The sequence below is a fragment of the Rhineura floridana genome, chromosome 6 (genome assembly GCF_030035675.1).
Source record: "Rhineura floridana isolate rRhiFlo1 chromosome 6, rRhiFlo1.hap2, whole genome shotgun sequence".
Classification (NCBI taxonomy): Eukaryota; Metazoa; Chordata; class Lepidosauria; order Squamata; family Rhineuridae; genus Rhineura; species Rhineura floridana.
Window position 1 is genome coordinate 70,339,789 of NC_084485.1, and position 24,629 is coordinate 70,364,417.

Below are 24,629 nucleotides of genomic sequence, written 5' to 3' on the forward strand. Positions count from 1 at the left end.
TGACCTGGCTGACTGGGGATGATAGGAGTTGTAGTCCAACAACATCTGGGGACCCAGGGTTGAAGAACTATGCTCTAAAGTTCAAACTCCATGTGGACCACTTTTGTGATCTTTTGGAGGCCTCACTGATGCATCATCTGGACTGCGTGTGTGCCATAGTTTAGTCACAGAGCATCTGCTTTACATGCAGAAAATCCCAGGTTCGATCCTCAGCATCTCCAGGTATGGCTAGGAGTGTCCCCTTTCTGAAGCCCTGGACAGCCTCTGTCAGTTGGTGTAGACTGATAATCTGACTTGGTATAAAGCAGCTTCCTATGTTCCTTAAAACACAACACTCAGTTGCACACTGAACATTTCAGTAGAGCAGTGGATAAGTTGTGTTTCAGGGATGTTTGCCATCCATTAATGATCTTCTCATTGAGGATTCTCCAGTAAACTTCTAAAACAAACCAAGGACTTCCCAGAATCCTCTTCTGTAATAATAAACTGTATTCACATAAATGTGTTAGGAACTGAGAAACACAGCATTTTCACAAAAAATGTCATACTGCCTTAATCAGTAAAAGTTTTTGTATATTAAATAGCTGGTCATTAAAAGAAATAAAATGTTATAGTAGATCAGTCTGGTGACTGTGTGGAGGGGATAGACATATGTAACAGGGATTCATTGCATTTATTTCAGTCCATTTATATTATTTCTATCTATTCTGTGGAACCTTAGCTTACGAAATATGGGCCACAGCTGTGTCCTTGTTTTTATGACTGCCGTAGGATGGCAGCTGAGCAATTTTAACAAATAGTGAATATGGCAATGTTTCCTTGTTCTATATGCTTGGCCAGGAAGTGCTGCCTTGCAGTCGTGTTCTTATTCATTTGAGTGGGTGGCATTAGATCCAATTAAGAAATACTGTCCTACAACTGAATTTTCTCTCTCACACACAGATATGTTGTGCTATGAAAAGAAAACCACATAAGATATGTTTGAATATTATTATAATCATCAAAAAGTCATTGGGTGGAAAGCTTTTTTGCAGAATCTCTAAATGAGTGTTCAGATGACTTAACATTTCTGATCATATGTCACTTCAAGGAATAATTTGAGAAAGGAATCTGGTTTGCATTTCTGTTCCACTAGTGCTTTGTTTAACAAGTGAGATCTAATTTTGAACAACCAGATTTTTAGCTGGGCCATTTTAAAGATTTTTCTGATGTTTCCATTCATTTCAGTTAACTATATTGTCATCAGTCTGTTATCTCATTTAATACAATCTGAAGTATAAACATGACAAGCATTGGGCTTTTAATGGTTGAGTTTTTAAAAATATTTTCAGGTCCTTGCATGAGCTCTATGACAAAATAATTATTCTCTGGGACAATCTACTAGAAAATTGGTATGAAGCATAAAAGAAACACATTTGTTAAGTTTCAACTACTTTTTTAATTCATTGTTCACTTTGGATAACAGGTAACAATTTTTCAAAATAATTATTACAAACAAGAGAGAAAAATGTGAGGAATATCCCTTCAAATTGGTTTTGGAGCTGTTAAAAGCAGAGATCCGTACCAAGCTGGGAGCTCTCCTCCATCTATCCAGGTTAGGGTCAGAGTTGCTGGGATAGCAGATCTGTGTGCGCTTTCCTCCCCCTCAAAGTAATGTTGATGCTAGATTACAACTTGTCCCAGGTGCTAATTATATTACATATTTCATCACTGTACTGTTTTCACAAGGAAATTTTATAGCAGCTTGGTACCCTTTTCATTGTTCCTCACACTCTGCAGCCTTATATGCATGGCTTCCCACTGAGGTCTTGCACTACTGGCTTCCTGACAACCTTCCACTTTATATTGAAGTCCTTGAAATTCCATGCTTTCCAACTGTTATAACACCTCTTGAATTCGGAATTTATTGCCTGTGGAGGTTTGACATAGCTTTTCTACTTCTATTCTAAAATCTAGACTTGGATACATTCTATGTACCAAGCCATAGCAGATCTGTATTTTTCCACAGATTGGTCTTTTGAAATATATTATATAATTGTGCTTAGTTGTAAATTACAAAGGCTTCTTAACTGATTTACAATAAAATATAATTATTTGGCACAATTCCAGTAGACTTGAAGAGTACACATAGATTCCTTTATTTAAAAAAATGTCTACACCACCAGCATAAAAAAAAGATCATGGTGCTAAACAGCATAAAATACATTCCTAAAACAAGTACAAAATACATCACAAACCAATAGATCAGATTAATACATCAACTTAACTTGATCACCTTCAGGGACAGCCTGGCTGAACAGATTATTTTTAATCAGGCACCTAAATGCCAATACTGCTGGCAGGCCCTCCCTTAGCATGTGCGGGGCCCGGGGCAAAAGCATAGTTGGGGGGCCCCCACATTTACTCTGGGTCACCGTCTTGGTCTTGGCCAAGTCGCCGTAGGTGCGCAGGCATCAGTCCCAGAACTGCTGGCCCAGCTCGCTGTCCCCAGGGCGGCAACTGCTCGCTGACCGCGGCAGGAGTGGCGGTGGTGGCGGCAGCTTCGGCATGGTGGGCGGGCGGGCAAGCAAGCCCCTGTCCTGGGTGGAGAGAAAGAGACCGAGCGAGCGCTGCACCCTGCCTGGTGTGGCGAAGGCGAGCAGGCAGGGAGGGAGGAGCCGGCTGGTGAGCAGATCGCCAAGCGTGGGGGGCTCCCAAAGCATGGGGCCCGGGGCAATTGCCCTGCTTCCCGGTGCCTAGGGGTGGCTCTGACTGCTGCTGTCTGCCTGGTGTTCATTGGAAGGACATTCCAAACAGCATGTTCTGCCTTGGTCTTAATGGATCACAGAGCTTCAGTCAGAGCAGCTGAATATTAAACCACTTTGGCCATTGGAGCTCTGTCAGGAGAATAGGAGTCTCCTAACAACTCTCAGCACCCTTCACAAACTACACTTCCCAGGATTCTTTGGGGAAAGCCATGACTGTTTAAAGTGAAATAAAGGTCTGGTGTGAGTGTGGCCCCCTGATTAGGCAAGCCCAGCAGCTGTGAGTCTGGCTTTTAGACCACTGACAGTTGGTTCATACTGAGCAGTCCTGAGCTTATCATTGAGTTCAATGCTAAATTTCTTAAATTAATTAAAAATTAGCCAAGCATTTTTTAAACTTTTAAACTGGAGAGTATGGGGCAAGGTCAGTAATAGGATTACAGGTACTCTGTGAACATGGCTGATTTTTAATTAATTTCAACAAATTATGAGAACTCTGACAGAAAAAAATCCAACAGGGGTCTGGATTTTCTCTTTCTCTTTTTACACTTGGAACTCTCAATTCTCTGACTGTTTTGTGTATCGCCATGAAAATTTAGAGGGTTGTTAAGTAAGTGTTTCTGAGTTCAGGACTATAAGTTTTGTAAGGTTTTGTTTTGAAATGGGCTTATGGGAAGCAGCAGTATGGCATGCGGGGGTATTTTCAATTTAACATTGCGGAATGTAAAAAATCCATACTGGCTATAGTATACAGCCACGAATGGGCTGGATGGAACAACTATCAGTGGATCCACAGTTGGCTACAGAATCGTATTCAAAGAGTGCTTATCAATAGTTCCTTCTCAAACTGGGGGAGGTAACAAGTGGGGTACCACAGGGCTCAGTCCTGGGCCCAGTGCTCTTCAATATTTTTAATAATGACTTAGATGAGGAGGTAAAGGGAACGATTATCAGATTTGCAGATGATACAAAATTGGGAGGGATATCTATTACCCTGGAGGACAGAAGCAAAATTCAAAGTGATCTTGATAGGCTGGAGCATTGGGCTGAAAACAACAGAATGAAATTCAACAGGGATAAATTCAAAGTTCTACACTTAGGAAAAAGAAACCAAATGCAGTTATAAGATGGGGGATACTTGGCTCAGCAATGCTTCATGCAAGAAGGATCTTGGAATTGTTGTTGATCACAAGCTGAATATGAGCCAACACTGTCATGTGGCTGCAGAAAAGACAAATGCTATTTTAGACTGCATTAACAGAATTATAGTTTCCAAATTGCATCAAGTATTAGTTCCTCTCTATTTGGCACTGGTTAGGCCTCATCTTGAGTACTGTGGCCAGATCTGGACACCGCACTTTAAGAAGGATGCAGACAAACTGAACAAACTGCAACAAGGGGATCAGGGGACTAGAAACAAAGCCCTATGAGGAGAGACTGAAAGAACTGGGTATGTTTAGCCATGAGAAGAGAAGACTGAGGGAAGATATGTAAGTATTCTTCAAGTGTTTGAAAGGTTGCCACATAGAGGAGGGCCAGGATCTCAATCATCTCAGAGTGCAGGACACAGAATAATGGGTTCAAGTTACAGGAAGTCAGATTTTGGCTAAACATCAGGAAAAACTTCCTGTTAGAGCAGTGCGACAATGAAACCAATTACCTAGGAAGGTGGTGGGCTGTACAACACTGGAGGCATTCAAGAGGCATCTGTACAGCTATTTATCAAGTATGCTTTAATTTGGAGTCCTGCATTGAGCAAGGGGTTGGTCTAAGTGACCTTATAGGTCCCTTCCAACTCTACTATTCAATGATCCTACTATTACATCAATTTGCTATCTGTCCTTCAGCATAAGTTCTCAGAACAGGTCACAACTATTTAAAACACAATATTAAAACATTCAAAAACAAACCACAGTCATGAGAATAGGGTGGGTTCCAAAACTTACATCTCAGGTGTCAAAGGCCAGAGTAAAGAGGTGTGTCTTCCCACAAGGGACTAAGAAGACACATAGTTGGTGCGTTACTGCTGGCACCTTGTCAACTCTGGGCAGCTTACTAGGAATTATCGCAACTGTGGCATCAAGATTGCTTAGAGTAATTTTATAGTCAAGGTGCTGTGCAGACATCACAGTGAGCTTTTGAAGGGCTCAGTGGTGTGCCCCCCACAGACAACAACCTCTGGAACACCCTGAAGAGGTCCGTCCTGCTTGAGGATGCAATGGAGGCTGCAAAGTATGCTTTCTTCATTGTCTTCATTGCCACATGGTAGGCACAATTATGTGTTTTAACTAGTGTTCCGTCAACCTCATAACTTGCTCTCTAGTAGTCATTTGGCCTATTTCGTTGCCTAAAAGTCTACAGAGTACCATATTGCCAGAGGGGAGTTATTGTGTTTACAGCCCTTAGTGTTTTCCCATTCAACAGTGAGACAAGGGTCTTGACAGGAATGCCAGCTCTGTCCACCAGAAAATCCCCCGGACCATTCTGGAATCAGTCAGATTCTGTAAGTCTTTGGGGACTGACCATCCAAATGGGTCTTCCATTCCTGCAGGGCAATGTGCTATTACAAGTCCAAACTTCATTAGGATGATCAATTACCAGCAAAGGCAAGAGAATGATACTAGTGTTATTTCTTTATTTGTTGAGTTCTTGGTTGCAAAGGACTAAATTATGAAAGTTGTAAGTTTATCTTACATATTCTGAGGTCACTAATGTTGATATGCTATGAAAAGCACATGAAGGACATGCTCCCTTAAAATAATTAGAGGAATTGCAGCCCAGTTTTATTCATGCCTGTTGAAAAGCAAAGCCCCACTTATTTCAATAGGGCTAACTCCTAAGCAAATACACAGAGTGTTGCAGCCTTGGTTCTGCTAACTGGTGGTAGCTATCATATGTATCCAATGGTTGTTTGAGCAGAAAACTGCTTGCACAGCTGATCTTTTCCCTTCCCTATTTCCTCCTGGACCCAGAACATCTCTCCAGCGGGCTGGGGAATCTCCTAAACAGCATAGGCAACGTCATGGTTGGTGTGTGTGTTTGTGTGCTATGGAAGGCAGGAATTGGCCCAAACAAATTGGGTGTAGGAACATTGCACAAGCAGAGTATGCCCACACAAGGTAAGTTTCTTCCACTCAGTTTTGAACAATTTTCTGCTTCCCAGTGCGGCCCTCGTGATGTATCCCACACTGTTCAGAAGGGCTCCATACTATTGGAGAGGCTTTTGGAGGGGAGATGTCGGGAGACAGAGGAGAGTAGAATGACAGTGGAATGAGTAGCTTTCAGCTTATGTAGCCATTGGATAGAACCCAATATATTTAGTGTTATTGCATAACTACTGAAGGTATGGGAGTATCCTGTGAGCTTGACAAAATAAGGCTGGAATAGGGTGGTCATCTGTCTACCACTCCGATTGGTTACAGCTTGCTAGCTTACCTTGCTCTTGGGAAGCTTGGAGGTGATAAGACCCTGTGCATGCTGGCCCTGCAGAAGAAGCAGAACATAGAGAATGATTCTCTGTAGCTTGTCTTAAACCTGGAGGGTGCTTTCAGACTGTCACTATTTTTAGGTAGGATTCAATCACATACTAGAAAATTCAGATGTGGTGCTCTTGTGCAACAAACCCATTTCCCCAAAAAAGATAAAGTGACAGAAAAATGCACTGGAAAGTATGGGATAACATTTGTTTAATGCAATGTTGTATCGCCTCCCTGCAAACAAATCAGAACAAATGTTCAATAAATTGCAAGTTATCTAACTTCCCCACAAACCGTGCAAGCAAATCAGGATGAATGTTCAATAAACAGGTCATCTGAAAGTGACCCGGAGACTCCTGGATCTAAGAGAAACACCTGCTTCAATTGATTACTCTTTCACTCACTAATACATGCATGCACACAATGGGGAGGTGAGCTTCTGAACTGGTGAGCAACACCCATCTTTAAAACAAAGGGCCATGCCATAATGTTAATATCCCCTTAAATCTCCAGTAGAGTAGCACTGAGCCAACTTATACTTGACGTGCATTTTCTTTCCTTATAGTCATTTCAGACTTGAAGAGAAAGCACTTTTTGCAACACAATACCATTACATAATTGGGCAGTAATCAGAGGGAGAAGCAGCAGCAGCACTTAGACATCCCTTCATCATGCCTAGATACATCTCCAGATGAGAGGTCCCCTCCCAGTTACCAACTGCCATTGCTGAGGCCATCAAAGAGAGAGGAAGCAGCACCCAGCCACCCCTCCTCTTGGCCTGGGTATAGCTCCAGCCAAGAGCTTCTGCTATGCATATCATGCTAAATTATCCTGTGTCTGTATGGACCTAATTATGCAAACCACCTTGGGAGGGTTTTGCCCTAAAGGTGGCACATAAGTACTAAGAATGAATGAATAAATAAATATATAATAGAGAAGCAATAGATAATCACCTCATGTGAGTGGGAAATTCTCATAGCTGTTTTAGATTAAGCATGTGCTGACCCATGTACAACAGTAGTTATAACTACAAGAGTATTTGGTTGCGTGCATACTCCCAACAGAAGTTAACAATTCTGTGACAAACCACTGTTAATAGTAACTTTTCAAAGAGGTGTATATTATTATTTATTAATTATTTAATTTGTATCCTGCCCTTCCTCCCAGCAGGAGCCCAGGGTGGCAAACAAAGCGCTAAAAACACTTTAAATCATCATAAAAACAGATCTTAAAAAACATTAAAACAAACAGCGTTAAAAACATTTAAAAAACAACTTTAAAAAAGGGTTAAAAAGATTATTAAAAAACATTAAGCAATTCTAACACAGACTCAGACTGGGATAGGTCTCAACCTAAAAGGCTTGTTGAAAGAGGAAAGTATATGTCTGTGTAAGGGACGTATATGTCTGTGTGCACATGTGTGTGAGAGATGCCTTAATGTTTCAATGCAAATGTACAATTAATACACAGTTCTTGTTATTTATGTATTAAAACCTCCTTTTGACTATGTTAGTCATGTGGTTTGCCTCTGAATGCAGGATTTTTTCTTAAACAAAAAGCTTGGGAGGGGGCTCAATCCAGATCGGGACTGGCATGGGAGGAGCAGGGGAACATTAAACGCTAACTCTTGCTAAACGCTAAGTCTGGATTGGATGACCAATGCCTGTCATTTGCATGGGGGAGGGGGGAGAAGATGGGAGCTCTTTTCCCCATGCAGATAGTAGAAGCAATCCACTTTGGGACCATACCTGGGAGTACTCCCTGCTCAGGGTCTTGATCTGGATTGGGCTCTCTGCACTGGCTATCTGTGAGAGAAAAGTCCTGCACTTAAGGGCTAACCATATAACTAACATAATGTCCTATTTGGCCCTGGATTTGAACCTTGGTTTTCACAGTTCTAGGCCAATAACTGTAATCATTACACTACATGTGTCGTATCTAAGGAAACTGGTGTTATTTCTATTACAAAAACTTTATGTATTAACTATTCTGTGTGCACTTCACAGTGCTTTTGCATAATGTCTGGAAAACTGATACATACAAAGCTATTTTATTATTGTTATGGATGTTGAATGAAAAGTAGCATTTCATGTGTTTAAAATTTGGTAACTGGTGGGCTTACTCTTTCGTTTTCTACTGAGTGTGAATGTGACTGCTAGATCACGTGATGAAGATAGCTGATCATTATGGTAACTTCCTGGTGGGATGCTAGTGGATAACAAAAGCAGATTTCTGAACAAAATAGTCATGCTGGTCTAGACATTAGATTTTGTGAGAAAAATTATGTATGTGAAGATATTCTTGCATTCCTAATAGTAGTAGGAGACAGACAGGCATTTGAATCCTATTATCTCCTCTAATCTACCTCTTTTTGTTTTCTTTTTTAAAAAAGTATTCCTGTTGACCTGCCTTCTCATCTGGTGGTCTGGTTGGTAAATGCCAGGTTGGTCCACCATAAAACATGACTCATATATACCATTATCATGGATGAGGGGGCCAACCTGGCCTAAGTAAACGGGGGGGGGACCTCATAAACCTTTGCCTACCTTGGTATTCAGAGAAATGCCAGGCCAGGTCAGAGGGCTGGCAGAGGGAGGTTGTAGTCATCCATAAAAGGTCCATTTTCATCACCAGGAAACCAGTCTACATTGGGCATCACCAGACGTGAGGAGACAGGACAGGAGTGCTGTTGGCATACCATCCTGTTGCCCAAAGCCTGTCTGACTGAGCTGGCATGGTATTGGAAAACCTCAGGATATCCATGTCAGGACTGCCTTATCTGATGCAGTTCAGGACTTCAAGACTGCCATGGCAATCATGGGGCTGTCTCAATATATTGTGGTCCCAACACAGAGGAGAGGGCATTAATCTGCTGTTTGCTACAGAGTGGACTGTAGTGAGTGATCTGGCAGTAGGGTGTGTGTGAGAGTCACCCTGTTGTTATGAACTGATCATTCTCTTGAGATTTGGGTTGGGTGTAGCTGATCCCCCCCGCCCTGCAGAGTTGGAAGACTGATTAGGATAGTCTGCCCCCAAAGACTTATGGAATCTGAGGGATTCCTGAATGCTCTGAGGAATTTTCTGGTAAGCATAGCTGGTGCTCCTGTTGATGGTTTAGTCTCACTGGAATTATGAAATGGAGACAACCATTTACAGCATTGCTCCTAAATGTTCTCACTGGTCATGGGGAGCCAGAAAGGAACATTGATTTTCCAAGATGCTTTGGGTGATGAAGCAAACTGGATGACAGCTAGAGTGTAGGTAGTGTAAGGCTTGTGATGAGTACAGCCAGAGCACATAACCATGTTTACTGTGTGGCAACTGTGAAGAGAGCTTACTTCTCTGCCTCAACTGAGTCCTCGGTTAACTGTTAAGTGGTTAATGGACTGGTTAGTTCCATTTTCACAGGAGGAACAACTCAGGAGCAAGATGTGACAATTTTGCAAGGCATTTTATGGGCATAGTTGTTTGTATCCATTCCCTCTTAGATATGATAGTTGGTGCAGATCTAACATAGGTGTATACAGAGCTGCCTGATCGCTGTGTACAGGAGGGTTGGGGAACTCTTTTTAATCTGCACACCTCATTCCTTAGTGGGGAACTTTACAGGGGCTGCTTGCCCATGGTGGGTGAGGCCAGAGGCAAAAGGGGGCAGAGCAACATATGTGACTTACATCTGAACAGTAGGCTACATTCTAGTCACACAAAAGTTAGATGTAACGCTTGTAACAATGTAATTAAGTCACAGAATTAAATCATAGTACTGATGAAGTGATTTAGCCAAGGAAGTAAACCTGTAATCCTGCTAGTTGTGAGTTAATCTGTCATCAGCCCAAGGTTATCAGGTGGTGTGTGTATATTTGTTTTATTTTTTTCTTTAAGTTATACCTCAAAATGGGTTAGATTAATATATTTCTCAGGTTTTCCATTTTGCTTTAAGAGAAGTGTGGCATGAAAACTGAGACAGATTCCAGAAGTGTAGTCAGGGTAGTCTGATACAATATTGGGCTGTGTGTGCATGTGCACATGCACACTCTCACACACACATTTGTGGTGGCATAAATTTCCATTGAGATAACTGTATAAGACAAAAACTGCTGCCCTGTGAGCAAGACTGGATTAAGGTGGTTTGGGGCCCTTGGGGTTCCCAAAATAGGGTCTTCTTCCCCCCAAAATGAATGCATGAAATAAGGTAAGTCTTGTAGTATCTTAAAGACTACAAATTTTTATGGTATAAGCTTTCATAGATTACAAAAAATACTCTGAGCATGTGCACTTTCATAACTCTCCACAAAGCACAAACAAAAAACATTTTGCCAACCTTGAAAAATACAAAGAAAATTCACTAATAGGCAAAAAACCTTACGGTTTAAGAACGTACCAGGGCCAACAGATATTTCTATCAAACTTTAAAAAGCAGGGAAATTGGACAGCTATAGTGAATGCACCAGGGGAGCAGGAGATCTGACCTTCTGTCTGAGATACTATACTGCCCTACAAATTTGTCAAAATGCAAACACAATTTGGGTTGGTCTTTCACAGTCCAATCCACTTACTGTGTAGCTAATTTTAAACTGCCAGCGTTTCAGTTCTTTTTGTTTTGTATTGATACTGATCCTCTTACCCTGAACCCTTCTTCCCCTTCCTTCACAAGAAAGCCAAGGCTGCAATACTGTAACTATACAGTGAATTCTTAATCAGTGCCGGTCTTCAGATCCTGCAGATTGGGAGACATGCCTAAATTACTTTGCAAAGTTTTCATACTTTGCATTTACCTTTTTTATTGTGTAGTAGCATTCATAGAACTAACTTGTAGGCTGGGGAATATCTGATCTCAGAAGAACCCACCACAGGAACAATGCATTCTGGTTGTTAGGAAGAAAGGAGTAGTAAAGGGCAACTCTAGTCAGACTAGAAAATGAGAGAGAAGCAGGGAGGAAAAATCACTAAAAGGGAGGAGAAAACAGCAGATATTTAGGGCCCCAGAGATTCCTATAGCGTCGTGTCCAAACACTTGTCAATCAAGCTCTGACTTCACTAACTGGCTAAAAACACTGAAAATTGGCAGCACCCAGGCTGACTGGTCTCACAGAAATCACTTAGAAGTGTGCCTGCATATTTTCCTTCAGAACTTTCCTTAGAGACTACGTTGCCAGATCTCTGGTTTTTGCCAAGAGATATGGATTTTCAGGGTCCTCTCCAGGTCAGTCACCCCAATTTCCACACTCTCAGCTTTCATTTTTTTTTTTTTTAAAAAGATTTTCTAGGTGGTCTGGTTCAGGAAATATACACCAAAACTTCAGCCCCCAGCTGCAACTTCTGTAAAATGAGCTGATAGCTGGCTGCTCTAGCCTTGCACTTTCAGGTCTGTAACCAATAAGTGAAGTCAGGGTTGTGATTGACAAGGGATTTGTTGACCTCCAGGCAATAGCTAGAACCAGTTGCAAGACCAGAAAACTGTTGTCTTTTCCTGCTTGTTTGAAAATCTCATAAAATGAGTAAGGTTATCGTTTTCAGCGGTAGCAAAAGTCTCTTTCTCTGTGTGCAGGTCAGGAGATGCAGAACAAAAAATCACAGGAGGATCTTGGTAGGCAATTGTTTACTGTAACCAATTTCAGTTATAATAATGAAAGTATACATGCAGGGTTTTTTAAATTATTTGCAAAACTAGCATATTATAGATTTTATCTTTCAAATAATTTTTGAACAGAAATTTAAATGAAGTATACATGCAACTTATGATTGCCAGTGTGTTATACTTTTCTAATTATGAGGAATCAAACAAGTTTAAATTTTTCTTGGCTGTTGAGGAGGGCAGTTTATTCATCTAATTCATAGCCTGTTTTGAAAACCTTCCCAATATGAAGCTTTAATCTTATACTTGCTTTTCTGGGAGTAAAGCTGCAATGCTAATTCCACATACTGGGAGTAAGCCCCATTGAATGTAATAGGACTTACTTTTGAGTAGACAAGGGTAGGATTGTGCTGTAAATCAATGGGACTTTTAAGTGAACATAGCAAAGGATTGTGTTTGTGTTGTAAGTCTCTTTCTCCCCCTACAATTCTATTTTTAAAGCAATTAGTAAGGGCATATCTGTCACTGATTTTATTTTGTAGGAAACTAATACTAATATTAATTTTTTAGAAAAAATGTTCTGCAGTGACCAACTGGTTTTGACAATAAACTATTATATGGGGTGTCTGTGTTTTTACATCTCCAGTATGTGTGCATATGGAATCTTTCCAACAACCCTGTGAGGTAGGGTTGGAAACCATGGCAGCTTACAACAAGAAATAAATCCATTTAAAATCCAATAACCATAAAACAAGTATAAAACAGTTGCAAAACAGCTTAAAGTGACATGAGTCTGAATCTTGGGTTGGGTGAGTGAAGTTCCTTATCACTTGAAGTTGCAGCCCTGTGCACCCTTCCCTGTTTGAGTAAGCCCTATTGAATACAATGGGACTTGCTTCTGCGTAACACACATAGGATTGTACTATAAATATCTTTATAGGTTGTGTAAATAATAAACATATTTGACAGTCATGCTTATACAGTATAAATATTTCTTCACACTATGTCCTGATAAGTATCTGATATCACACTATGGTTGTATGTTATTTCCTCTACATTTTAAGTGTGCCCTTCTTCCTTGGGGTGGTCATGGTCTGCCTCTGTTGTTTTCACTCTGAGGGGCCGATTAGGCTGAGAGATGGTGAGTAGCCCATGGTAACCCAGTAAACTTTGTAGCTGATTTCCGTTTAAAAAAATTAATTAAAATAATTTACATGCAGGCAAAGTTTATGAAGAAGATCCACATCCAACTGGCATTTAAAGTACATGACTTCTCTGAAAGAATCCTGGGAAGTGTAGTTTCCCCCTCAGAGTTATAGTTCCCATAACTCTTAACAAACTACAGTTCCCAGGATTCTGTGGTGGGATTCATGTGCTTCAAATGTGTGTTTAATGTGATTTAAATGAATGGTGTGGATCTGCCCTATTGCTGTGCATTCGTTAGTGAATGGAAAAGAACAATTTTAAAAGATACTTTTTTAAATGGGAAGGGCTGCAGCTCAGTGGTAGGGCACATACTTTTAATGCAAAGGTCCAAAATTCAATCTCTGGAAAAGACTACAACCTGGAATTCTGAAGACCCAATGCTAGTCTATGTCACCAGTACTGAGCTAGATGGTTCCAAATGGCCTGTGTTGGTATAAGGCAGATTCCTTTGTTCTTAAAAGAAGAAAGAGACCCAAGAGCCGAAGTGACTCTGAAATTTTTTTATGTATTTTATTTACAAAAGTTATATACTGCTTTATTGGAAAAAAAACCTCAAACCAGTTTACAGAAGATATTAAAACAATGAAATTATTGGCAAAAACAGTTAAAGGCAGGTATTTTAAACATTCAAAATAATAAAACCAACAATGAGTTAAAAATAGATAAAAAACATAGTAGCTTCTACTTGCCTGGGTAAACTTGCCTAAACAAAAATGTTTTTAGCAGGTGCCAAAAAAAAGTACAATGAAGATGCCTGCCTAATGTCAATAGGCAGGGAGTTCCAAAGTGTAGGTGCTGCCATATTAAAGGACCAATTTCTTACAAGAGCAGAACGAGTACTGTGTGGTACCTGTAACATGGAAAGTTCACCTTGAACTTGGCCTGGTAGCAAATTGGGCAATCGGTACAGATTTCAGAGCAGAGGTATTATGTGCTGATAGGGTCTCACTCATTGTGCCATAACATTCTGCACTAACTGCAGCCCAATACTAGTGGCAAATTCAGAAGTGCAGAGTCCCTTTCCCCCCTTTTTGCTGCTGGGTTGAGAATGAGATTCTTGTTAACACCTTCTCCCACAACAACAGACATCCCTAGGACCCAATCAGCATGAAAGGGGAGAGTGTTAGCTACCGAGAAGAGTCTTCTTAGTGGCTGACCCACCTCCTTTCACTCTGATTGGCTCCAATCAGCAAGAAAGAACAAAGAAACATGTTAGAAGACTCTCCTCAGTGGCTAATTAACTCCCCATTTATGCTGATTGGCTTGTAGGATGCTGTAGACATTGGGACCCTGCTCCCAAAAAAGTAAGGGGTCTGAGACCTTGGAGAACTACACCTCTGCTGCAGCCTCCAGGCCATGTGTGCGTGGGTATTCCTGTGACCTTGGCTGACTGGCTGTCAGGATTTTATTAGATTTGTAAAGAACCCTGACTGGTTGTGGGATGGTGAATTTTTTGCCTTACTCGTGGGAATCTTGTTGTGGTTGGTGTGGTATTGCATTTAGGAAATCATCACTGACTTTTTCTATTTGCATTTCATTTACTTCTGACCTTATTCCCCTACATCCATAGAAGGAACAACAGTGTTTCCATGTGCTCAGCTCAACCCCCTTAAACCCACTGATAATGCACCTTGTTGTTTGCATGATAGTTTTTTTCTTGCCCAATAGTGGTAAAAGAGAACTCACATACTGGGAAGGGTGACTTCAATAGCTGTTGCTCCCAAGCTACTGCCTGTGAAGGTAGACCAAACCATGTGGGTTTTCTCTCTGGCAATTATTACTCACTGGAATTGGGTTGGCTGTCAAAGTGAGTTAATAGCAGCCCACAGGGTAGGCAGAAAAGGGTAGAGAATCTTCTTAATTCTTACTCATTTCTCAAACCTCTCTCTGCAGTGAAGGGTCAAGTCTGTAAAGAAGTTTGGAGCAGCCACGTTAAAAGGCAGGCAGGGCATTCCAGGCAGGGGGTTGCCAACCCTGCTTTGATATCAATATCTTTGCAGAGAATCCCAAGTCAAGCCTTACCAACAGCACAATCCTATCTATTCAGAAGTAAGTCCTGTTGAGTTCTATGGGGCTTAGTCCCTTAGTAAGTATGTTTAGAATTGCTGCCTTCAGGGGCATCCATCTTTACTCCTGAGTGCTCACATCTGACATCTCCACAACAGTAGGCTCCTTTCTTCCTACAATGGCCTTCTAGTGACTGGCCTGGCCTCAGGGCACTTAAACCGTTCTTGCCAGAAGCGAGTAGGCTAGATTAAATGTTCCCTACCCAGGCTCCCTATGCAGGTGAGAAGAAATGATCCTGTCACTTCAGCTGGACCTGGAAAACCCCTTATTTAGCTAAGATTTCTATCTTAATTTTCAATCAGTTAATTTTTTTTGAGAGGTCTGCTTGAAGCATCTGTGGTTGCTGCTTAATGGCATCACTAGAGCCCGCCCCCATCACTACGGCCCACCCCTGAAATTTCTGGATTTGAGATGCTTCTGGCCTGGCAATCCCACTAGAGACTTACTTCTTTAAAAAAGGAAAATTCAGTATCTGGGCCCCCTTGCAGACCATTATAATCTGGCCATGCCTGTGAGAGTCTGAAAGGAGTTTTTGCTTTGTCCATTGTACACAGCAGACACGGCATTGTTTTCCTCCTGCACAATAAGTTCCGTTTCTCTACACGCTTTTGCAATCTATTTTTCAGGTACTTACCAGCAATTCCAATGCTGATTGAGTAATAAGTCTTGCCCATTCCCCCATGCTTTTTTAAGAAGGGCTGTCGAGCTGCATGTACTTTTAATTGATTGAACCTCTTGTGTTGTCTTAAACAAGTTGCAAAACTGCTCTGGGAAGGAGTGATTGTGATGTCATATGTGCCAGCCAATCAGCACATTGCATAGCTAGCTTTTACTGCACACTGGTAGAACCAGTTTTCTCTGAGCTTGACCCTTGAAGAAGTAGTAGGTATGTTTTTAAGAATGTGTTGCATGTTCTTCCAAAATGGGTCAACCCTCCCAGTAATGCATGCTTTTTATGCAGCTTTAATTAGTATTTCCTTATTGGTTTACAGTAGGAAATGTTCTTTTAGGGACAATTATAGTAGAAGTATAAGAACATTTATTATGTAAGATGGGTATGTTCATTGGCACTCCTGTTGTATCAATCACTGAAACGTAACTTTTTTATAAATATAGTTTATGAGAAATTGAAGAAAATTGAATGTTTGTGTCTGTTTTGTTGTTTGTTTAAACCCTGTTCTAATCCTCATGGTTATGATATTAGAAATCAAATGAAAATAATAGGTAATGTACATCATTTCATGTTGATGGTATGCCCTTCTATAATGTGACAGTGGGATTGGTGGCACTGAATATTTCTGCCTTGTGTAGCCAGACAAACAATAAAGCGACTGTTGACTGACATTGAAAGAAGATACTTCTCTCCTCTGCCTTCCAGTCAATTCTACCACTTTACTCATTGCTCACCAACAAATGAATTGTCAGTAGACCCTAATGACCCCCATCAGTTATAATCTGTTAAAATAGCGTCAGTTGCATCACTTCTGAATCAGAGCTTACATTAAAGATAGCCATTTATCTGTGATACTAGGTTTTTTTTGTGGGGGACGGAGGGGAATGTTTTTATTTTCTTTGTTAATATGCTCAGAAATATATGCCTCTACTGATTGAGGCTATATTTGTCCCTTAAAATGTCTACGATAATAATTCAATAGAGAAGATTCCTACCATGCTGGATAAGCAGCAACATTTTAACAGGCCAGAAAAAATATTGTGTTATAATAGTGATGATCCCATTTCAAACCTAAAAAAAGAAGCTTTAATATTTACTCAGAAGTGCATAGCTTTACAGTCCACCTGTTACCTTTTGAACACCAGTTCTTTCATTTTGATGGTTAGAGAAGCGCAATGAACTACTTGCACCAGTTGTGCAAAGCAGAGCCCAATTACTACTGAAGGAAAAATATTGTGCAAGGCAAGACTGGTTGTTGTTGCTCTTCTTTTTTAAATTACTAGTAAGACCTTCAAATCAGGAGTTAGTCAAGTTTTCACAAGACTTCAGTAGTCAGATCAGCATTTCATCCTAGAAATAAGTGCAGAAAATATTGATGTAATTTCAATATTGTTTTGTACTTTAACAGAGAATATATTTCTTAAAAAAATAAAAATTGCTTTTCTTGAGAAATGTTTTATCTCTGTTCTCTTAATATAGTCATCAGTAAAATTCCTCTTTTTAAGCATAGTAATTTTGAGCTTGCAACTGTTGAATTAATTTTAATCCACAGAATGTATCAAGGGCCCTCTGCCTCCTATAATTATCAAATTGGACATACAGGAAAAAGTATTTTAGGTATACTGTGCCTCTTGTAATAAGGTGGTAGGTGCTGCTTATTCATTATTTCTGGGAAGATAACGACCACAGTTTGCCAGGATTTCTTTGCTGTGACAGGGGAATGGAATCTGTAAATTGTCCTGGAAAATTTATTTTTATAATGTTAACCATTGTAATCCCATACATCTCTACTCAAAAATAAATTCAGTTGAGTTCAGTGAGGCTTGTTCAGCCTTACCTACACAGTCCTGTTAACATAGTATCAAGTAGGCAGTAGTAGTCTGTGTGAAGCTGAGCAGCAGAGCCACCCTTCTTATATCAGCTTACCTGGACAGGGCTGGGGCAGGGTAATGGTGAGCTTGAGGCTGAGTGGGAGCACTGGTAGAGTCAAGCCAGCACTTATGCCAGTGCCCACACAGCCATGACTCACCATCACTCTGCCCCTCTCAGCCCCATTCAGGTAAGCTGCAGCATGCTGATGTTGGGAGGGTGGTTCTGCGCATGAGTTGCTACTGAAGGTTGCAGGTAGTTGCTCAAACTCTTTAAGCATGAGTTTCACTGAGAATTACCTATGGTTAACAAGAGAATGTTTATTTTGAGGAGTAATGAAAATAAATTCATAGCAAACTCAAGTCTGAGATAAATGCAATTAGAACTAGTAATTTAAAAATGATTTAGGCCCCAAACATCTGAAAGAATTTCTCCTTCCTTGCAGACCCTCAGGTGTTAAGATAATCAGAGGGGGCCCTCTTTATAGTTCCACCGCCCTGGGATGGTAGTGGCCAGGGAGGGGGCATTCTCTGTAGCAGCTCCTAAGTTGTAGGATTCCCTCCCCATGGTGGTCCATCTGGCTACCTTCATTGTATGGTTTCCTTCATATGCTGAAGACACACTTCTTTGCCTTGGTCCTTGACACTGGAGATACACTTTTTAAGGACTCATGCTATTCCTGTGATTGTGAATTTCAAGTTGTTGTAACCTTCCCTGGGACTTTAAGATGAAGGGTTGGTAAGAAATCATCATCATCATCATCCCGCTTCCACCCAGCTAATCCTCTCTACTCTCTTCTTCTTCCAACTGTCAACATTTCTACCACCTCTCCAATCATAATTCCATGCTTCTTTCAACTCCCCTCTCCCTCATATTATATTTTTTTAATTATTCACTAATAGGCAAAAAAACCTTGCAGTTTAAGACCTATAGCCAACAGATATTTCTATCAAACTTGAAAAAGCAGGGAAATTGGGAAACACAATATGGGTTGGTCTTTCACAGTCGAATCCACTTCCTGTCTAGCTTGGAAGAATTTAGTAACATGTGCCTCTGAGCATATGGTGAGTGGCAGAGCCGGCTCCAGGCATGCCAGGGCCCGTGGGCATCAGCTTGCCCTGGGCCCCAGCGTGTGTGCACACGTGCACATGCACGCACAGCCCCCACCTACCTGTCTTTTACCATTGCCATTAACCAAGATGGCGGCCGCGGCTTCCCTAAGAGGATGAAGCCTCCACCGCCATCTTTGTTGATGGCATGCGTACGTGCTACGCACGCACATCTGCCATCAACTAAGATGGCAGCAGATGCTTCAGTACCTTAGGAAAACCACGGCTGCCATCTTCATTAAGGGCTTTGCTAAAAGGCAGGAGACAGGTAGGTGGGACGAGGGAATGGCGGGCAGGTGGAAGCTCCTGCCCTGCGATCTGCGGCTCCAGTGCCCCACCTGGCCGCCCTTTAGAACCGACCCTGGTGAGTGGTGGCAACAGCTGCAATCAGCCCAAATAACAGAAACAGGACATGTGATGTGCTGATCTTGCTTTAGCAGGGAAGAAGAAACATCATTAAGACAGTTGATATAGTTTAGATAGTCACTTTAAATATGTTTGATTTACTTTGCAATTTTAGTAAAATTTACTATAGTAAATCATTTTATTTTCCTTCTGTTTCTGTGAATATGTGAAGTACAGCAACACTCTGCAAAATTTATACTAAAAAAACCTCCAAAAACTATTGTGGAATAATGGCACTGACTATTCTGCAGAATAGCCTCCAATGGACATGAGGAGTTGTCTCAGTTACACAAGATAGAACAGTGGGAGGTAAAATATAGTCTAGCAAATTTCTGGGTGTGCTCTATGTTTTTAACTGTCCATGCCCACCTTTCCTTAAGTTAAGCATAGCAGGCTGAAAACATGGATCTTGGGCAGGCCAGGTTTGTTTTTTCCAATAGCTAGAGTCATTGTTTAAGTAGCAACATATTGTAATCAGTCTGGCTTTACATCAAACTGCAGTTTCAGATTTAACTGTTAATGCACCCAAAATAGAAATAGAACATAATCTCCAGTTTGAAACACAAAAGGCTGTCTTCACCATCATATGACATTGACCAATAAAAGGGCTTTGAAATTATAAAAAATAAATTTGACACAGATTTCTAGGATGAATAATGAGAGATATAATTTTCTAGGTTAGATTCTCTGTAAAACAGTAGTAACACTGGAAAGAAGCAAAGTAAGAACACCAACAAACATACAAAAATGTAATTCTCCATCTTTGGAGATGGCAGGTGGTGCCACTACTCACCTCAGAGGCACATGTTACCAAATTCTTCCAGGCTACACAGGAAGTGGATTGGACTGTGAAAGACCAACCCAAATTGTGTTTGAATTTTTCAAATTTGTAGGGCAGTATAATAGAGAGGAGGTCAGGTCTCCTGCTCTCCTGGTGCATTCACTATAGCTTCCCAATTTTCCTGCTTTTTAAAGTTTGATAGAAATATCTGTTGGCTATAGGTACATTCTTCAACCGCAAGGTTTTTTGCTTATTAGTGAATGATTACTAGTTTATATTTTTCAGTTGTATGGCTTGGGAATTCACAAAAATGATAGTGCTGTGTCTTGACAGTTCTAGAGGTTGTTGCAGGCTACTAATATGTAAGAAGAGGGCAGTATTGCTTTTCCTCATGTGACATGTCAAGACTAGCTTGTGACTTTGGATACACTCTATTAAATGATCTCCTATCATGTGGGTAGTCTAGTTTAAGGCATCAGGAAAGATAATATCTGGTGATGAAGACTTTTGATGAGGAGGCAGGTACAGATCTCACTGATCTATTCAGTGTTCAAAGAGGTCTGCTCAGTTCTCCCCCTGCTCCCATTCTCATATATTTTGGGGTAGGAGAACTGGAATTCCAATAGTAATTTAAGCTGTAGTGGGCTAGCCATTGTTACATTGCAAGTCTGTATGATGTGGTTCATAGAGTCTGATTCATAAGGTCGCCATATGTTGTAATCGACTTGAAGGCACATAATGCACACATACACAGTGCGGTATCGAATGTAGGCTTGGATCTGGATTCAAATCCCTGCTCTACGATCAAGCTCCCCAAGTTTAATGGAGAATTCCTTATTGGCTTTAGACAAGTTAGGTACTCTCAGTCTATCTTGTCTAACATGTGGCTGAGAGGCTAAAATGATCCACTCTGAGCTCCTTGGGAGAAGGGCACAATATAAAAATAAAAAATTGAATTTTCTTGTAACATTAAGTGCCAAAGAAAAAGTGCAACTGTGAGTGGGGAAGGGAACTCTTTTCTAGTCATCTTTTTGAAGCCATTAATGATTCTGTATACTTTTTGATAATCCTTCCTCCAATCACTGTTACCTAATCTTTCTTTACCTGTTCATAGTACTCTAGAGCAGGTATTCCCAAACTGTGGCCCACAGATCTCCAGTGGTCCACAAGCCTCATTCAGGTGGTCCGCTGTATTTTTGTAAAATTATTATTAAAAATCACACATCTAGTGCAGCGCATTATAATTACTACCACAGGCAGAAAAATCATGAAGTGATCTGCCAATACCCTCAGCAGTTTTCAAGTGGTCTGTGGGGAAAAAAGGTTTAGGAACTACTGCTCTAGAGTTTGTTTTACAACGTGATTGACTTTACCACCTGCTTTATTTACATCCTTAATGAGTTAAACAATAGTACATGCTTGGGGTTATCTGTTGTTTAGATTTACTAGCTGTGAAAAATACATTTTTAAACTAATTGCTGGTCTGTGTGAGGATGAAAAAACCAGAGCTTTGCCTACACAGTCAAATAATGATGTAGTTGAATACCACTGACTTGGTCACACTCTGTGCTGACACTATAATGATTACAACCTCTGTGTATATGAACCTTTCAGAAAGGGATATTGATAAAAGTTGTCTCAAAACTCCAAGTATGCTAAATCACGTGGCTCATTCCCACGTGTTTATTGATGTTTTGCAATTAGTTTATAGGATGTTTCTCATCCATAATATCTTTTAGAAGTAGAATTTATTTTGTTTGTTAATCTTAAAATTCTGTTGTAGTAAAATTGTGTTAAGAGATGGATTGATTCCATAAAGGAAGCCACAGACCTGAACTTACAAGATCTGAACAGGGTGGTTTATAATAACAGATGCTATTGGAGGTCACTGATTCATAGAGTCTCCATAAGTCGTAATCGACTTGAAGGCATAAAACAACAACAAAAAATGCTGTTGTTTCTACTAATTTACTTAATAGTCAGGCTTGCTGTTCTGTAGGTTATGGGATTTTTTGTATAGTGCAATCAATGTATCTGAGACTTGACATGGCAAAATAAGCAGAACAAAAAGAGGCCCATGTTGTGAGGAGCTTGCAGTCTAAATTTTAACAATGGGGAATAGAGAACAAGGTGGGGGGTGGCTGAAAGGGGGTTTGTGAGGAGTGCTTTCCATGTGCTTAGATTTTGTTTCACTTGGGAATGATAGCTAAATGGTTGAGACACACGCTTTATGGTTGTCAGTATGTTCTTTCCACATTTATCTGGGACCTGTTTATTTTGACCTCGAACAGCTCAGATTTTTGTTGAAGAACCCATGACTCACATGAAGAAATAAGACACTCCTCCTTGCCTTAGATATACTTAGTGGGGAGTTCCTTTTGCTGTCCCTTCCCTCAGTTCTTCTTTTCGTGCTTTAAGATCCCATGTGATTTCTTTGGTGTTTGCTAAAATTCATAGAAAGTTTTCCAGATTGACACCCCTGGCCAACCCCATCTCAGCATACCTATTGAAATCTGCTTAGTGGGAGGCCAAAGACATGCAAATAGAGAGATTCCCCATGGGGCTAGATGTCAGAGAATAAATTGGATTGCTTCTAAGGACAAAAGGATCCTCCTGGAAAAGCTAGCCTGCATTAGTTGTGAGCACAGAACAATGTGAGGAATGATTTACTATGTACTTACAGATATTTTTGATGTGTGAGGATTCATTTCACTAGCAAGTAGTATAAGCTCAACTGTTTCGCATAGCGATGATGAAACTGTGCATTCTGCCTGTATTGTTAATAGGAATGCTTTTACTGTATTCAGACAAGTTCCCTTGTAAATTGCCTTTCTTAAACTCAGTCTTTTCCCCTCCTGTTAACTTGTTTTTGCGGGTGTGGGTGTAATCTGCATTATAATTGCCTCTAGGTATCAAAAATTGAATGGAAGGCAGAATTTCCCTACAAAAAGTCATTTTCTCTGCCTTCCAAATCCAAGAGATCCACTATGTGCTTATTTTTAGCTAGGTTTTCCTTTTTAGATTTTACTTTGCAAATAGGGTAGGCAGATCATTAGAAGTCATAGAATGAATAAACTATATATGATTAGCACATTTTTATAAAGCAGGAACACTGTAATAAAGGAAAATACAAAGAGCCTTTTTCCTTCTGCCATTTCTTCATCAGTGGGTGTGCTACAATTGTGATTTCTAGTTAGTTTTTGTCCATCATTAAAAATATATTTGCTGCAATAGTTCTTCCACTAGAGGAATGATTCATGTTCTAAAGCTGCACAGCCTGGGCCTTGTTTATGTTATGTTTCACAGGAATATTTTCTCTTTAGGGCTTTTATGCTGCATTGCCTTTTTCTGATGAGGATCTAAGTTGTAATTAAATTTCTGAAGAACAGTTGAAACTCCTATTGACTGCAATGGGGATGTTCCAGCCTCTGGTCATTGAGTTGCGAGAATATTTAAATATGAATCGGTGAGTGTTATCTTCTGTTTCAAACTTATTTTTTGTATTTCTTCTTCACATGCATCAACACATGCTGTAATTCAGCAAACTAAGCAGAGTACTTGTGTCAGCACCTGCAGAGGAAAGAACTCCATATGTCCGTGGCTAATATACCCTCAGTGTACATGGGGCTCCTTTCATTGCAGCCATTGTCTTGTATTCCCATGATTACTGAAGAATATTAAATGTATAATTATATCCTGCTGATACTGTATCCCATGATTTAGTCAAGTTGCTGAATCGAACTGCGTAAGATACCACTTCCTTTCATTTTGTTGGATTTTGCTTAACACCCATGACTAAATAGCATAAAAATAATAAAATATACAGGTAAGTACCTAAGCAAGCTTCTTGTTTCAATTTTTAAAGAAGAAACTGAGGTTAATAGTATTTTTCCATTAATGTTGCAGGTATAAATATAGTTTAATGCAGTGGAACTTTTTTTTTGGTAAGAATTCAGTGACTTCCATTTATCTGGAAAGTTATGAGAAGACCAACTTCTGTTTAAAAACAAGCCTGATAAAGATGCTAGGCTTTTAAAAGAACGATTACAAATACATGTTAATCTAACACAATATTTATTATTTATTTATACATTCTGCTGTAAGTATACATTTTACATTTATGCTATGTTTGCTAAGCATGTTGGCAAGACAACGTTGACCTTGGTGGCTAGGAGTGCCTTTTACCAGTTTAAGGTGGTAAGACAGCTACAGCCATTTCTAGATTGGGATAGCCTGACCACTGTTATCCATGAACTGGTTATCTCCAGGCAGGATTATTGTAATGTGCTGTATGTGGGGCTGCCCTTGAGGTTGGTCTGGAAGCTGCAGCTGGTGCAAAATGCGGTTGTGCGACTGCTCACTGAGGCAGGGTATAACCAACATGTTACTCTGCCGCTGAAAGAATTGCACTGGCTGCCCATTAGCTACTGGCCCAGGTTCAAGGTTCTAGTCTTGGTGTACATAGCCCTACTACACAGCTTGGGATCAGGATACCCAAAAGTTCCATCTTACCCCTGCAGATTTCATTTTATCAGGAGGTCTGTTCTGCACAACGTAGGAAGCGGACCTTTGGTGTTGTGGCACCAACACTTTGGAATTCCCTCCCCTTAAATATTAGACAGGTGTCATCTGTTATCTTTTTGGTGCCTATTGAAGACCTTCCTCTTTCAACAAGCCTTTTAAGTAGAGATGTCTGTGTCTCTGCTGGAATTGATTTTTAAGAT

General features: G+C 40.4%; 1 protein-coding gene across 3 annotated transcripts in view; it reads left to right on the forward strand.

Moving 5' to 3' along the window:
• USP49 (ubiquitin specific peptidase 49) overlaps positions 1-24,629 on the forward strand; it is a 65,497-nt gene that overhangs the window by 13,817 nt on the left and 27,051 nt on the right. For all 3 annotated transcript variants that reach the window (XM_061632275.1, XM_061632274.1, XM_061632276.1), the window contains exon 2: positions 23,229-23,371. The gene's annotated coding sequence lies outside the window, so the exon portion shown is untranslated. The remainder of the gene's footprint in view (positions 1-23,228; positions 23,372-24,629) is intronic.